This window comes from Heterodontus francisci, chromosome 21, assembly GCF_036365525.1.
Source record: "Heterodontus francisci isolate sHetFra1 chromosome 21, sHetFra1.hap1, whole genome shotgun sequence".
Classification (NCBI taxonomy): domain Eukaryota; kingdom Metazoa; phylum Chordata; class Chondrichthyes; order Heterodontiformes; family Heterodontidae; genus Heterodontus; species Heterodontus francisci.
Genome location: NC_090391.1, coordinates 86,128,603 through 86,130,765, shown reverse-complemented (window position 1 = coordinate 86,130,765; position 2,163 = coordinate 86,128,603). Strand labels below are relative to the sequence as shown.

At 48.7% G+C, this 2,163-nt stretch overlaps 1 non-coding gene across 1 annotated transcript; it reads right to left on the bottom strand.

Annotated features, from left to right (window-relative positions):
* Positions 1–1,657: 1,657 nt before the first annotated feature.
* trnal-uaa (transfer RNA leucine (anticodon UAA)) lies at positions 1,658–1,739 on the bottom strand. The gene has a single exon. It is a non-coding gene; the product is annotated as a tRNA-Leu (tRNA).
* Between the last annotated feature and the right edge of the window lie 424 nt (positions 1,740–2,163).

Genomic DNA, 2,163 nt, shown 5'->3' with positions numbered 1-2,163 from the left:
CCCTTCTTCGGAATGGAAAAATATTGGAAAAGTCACAGATTATAAACAAGTGAGGTGGGGGTGGGGCAAGAGATAACAAAGGAGAAGGTGCAGATTGGACCAGGCCACAGAGCTGACCAAAAGGTCATGGAGCAAAGGTAAACAATATGTTAATGGTGTGTTGAAAGACAAAGCATTAGTACAGATTAGGTGTGAATACACTGAATATTGAACAGCAGCAAGTGCAAACCTGAAGAAAAACAACCTGAAAAAAACAGTGGGTAAGCAAACTGAACAAACTAAGATGAAATGAAATAAATGCAAACAAAAGATTGTAAAAAATGTAAAAAGGAATGTAAAAAAAAAAGGAAGAAAAATAACTAAAAATGAAAGTAAAATGGGGGGCTGTCATGCTCTGAAATTATTGAACTCAATGTTCAGTCCGGCAGGCTGTAGTGTGCCCAATCGGTAGATGAGATGCTGTTCCTCGAGCTCGCGTTGATGTTCACTGGAACACTGCAGCAATCCCAGGACAGGGATGTGAGCATGAGAGCAGGGGGGAGTGTTGAAATGGCAAGCAACCGGAAGCTCAGGGTCCTGCTTGCGGACTGAGCGGAGATGTTCCGCAAAGCAGTCACCCAGTCTGCGCTTGGTCTCGCCAATGTAGAGGAGACCACACTGTGAGCAGTGAATACAGTGTACTACATTGAAAGAAGTACAAGTAAATCGCAGCTTCACCTGAAAGGAGTGTTTGCGGCCTGGGATAGTGAGGAGAGAGGAGGTAAATGGGCAGGTATTACACCTCCTGCGATTGCAGGGGAAGGTTTCCTGGGACGGGGTCGCGGTGGGGGGGTGGGGGTAATGGAGGAGTGGACCAGGGTGTCGCGGAGGGAACGATCCCTTCGGAATGCTGACAGGGGAAGGGAGGGGAAGATGCGACTGGTAGTGGCATCACGCTGGAGGAGGCGAAAATGGCGGAGGATGATCCTTTGGAAATGGAGGCTGGTGGGATGAAAAGTGAGGACAAGGGGAACCCTGTCACGGTTCTGGGAGGGAGGGGAAGGGGTGAGGGTAGAGGTGCGGGGAATGGGTCGGACACGATTGAGGGCCCTGTCAACCACAGTGGGGGGAAATCCTCGGTTGAGGAAAAAGGAGGTCATATCAGAAGCACCGTCATGGAAGGTAGCATCATCAGAGCAGATGCGTTGGAGACGGAGAAACTGGGAGAATGGAATGGAGTCCTTACAGGAGGTAGGGTGTGAAGAAGTGCAGTCGAGGTAGCTGTGGGAGTCAGTGGGCTTATAATGGATATTGGTAGACAACCTATCCCCAGAGATGGAGACAGAGAAGTCGAGGAAGGGAAGGGAAGTGTCAGAGATGGACCATGTAAAGGTGAGAGAAGGGTGGAAATTGGAAGCAATTCCTAACTCATGTGTTTGTAAGTCTGTATGAGAAGCAGAGTAACGATTCAGATCTGTGACGTTTCTTCAGAAGGTCAGGGACCTGAAATGTTAACGCTGCACCAATCTCTCCAGATGCTGCCTGACCTGCTGAGTATTTCCAGAACTTTCTGCTTTTATTACTCGTGAAAGAAGGATTCTTTTGACGAAACGCAGTCGAGGAGGCTTAACTGCTGCATTTGTTCTTCACGAGCTTCTCAGGTCACCTCACAAAACCGTGGCAGCAGTGGGATTCGAACCCACGCCCCTAATGGGACTGGAGTTTAAATCCAGCACCTTGGACCACTCGGCCATGCTACCACATAAGCACGCATTGTTTGAGATGGCTGTGGGTTTAAAGTAGTTGGACCGCGAATCTATTGACCTCTGCACGCATTGTTCTGAATTCCACCCTCATCGTTACTGTATTACAGGATAGCTGTGTTTACATCATTCCAACACGTGAAAGAATCTTGCATCTGAGTCCCAGTATTCCGAAAACCATAATGGGGGCGGGGTGGTGGGCTGTACTTGGGTATTGGTTACATTTCTGTCTTACTCTGTTTACTCAAAGCAGAAAAGTGCTCAGAATTGGATGTGTCACAGTTTTGCATCTGGAACTTGGCCTCAGAGCACAGTGTAATAGTGGAGTGGAGACACTGCGGCCTATTGTGCCTCCACAGGCAGATCGCCTGCGGTCGAGGACCAGACGCGGGCCTGCGTGATGGAAATTGTTGGGAAAAAG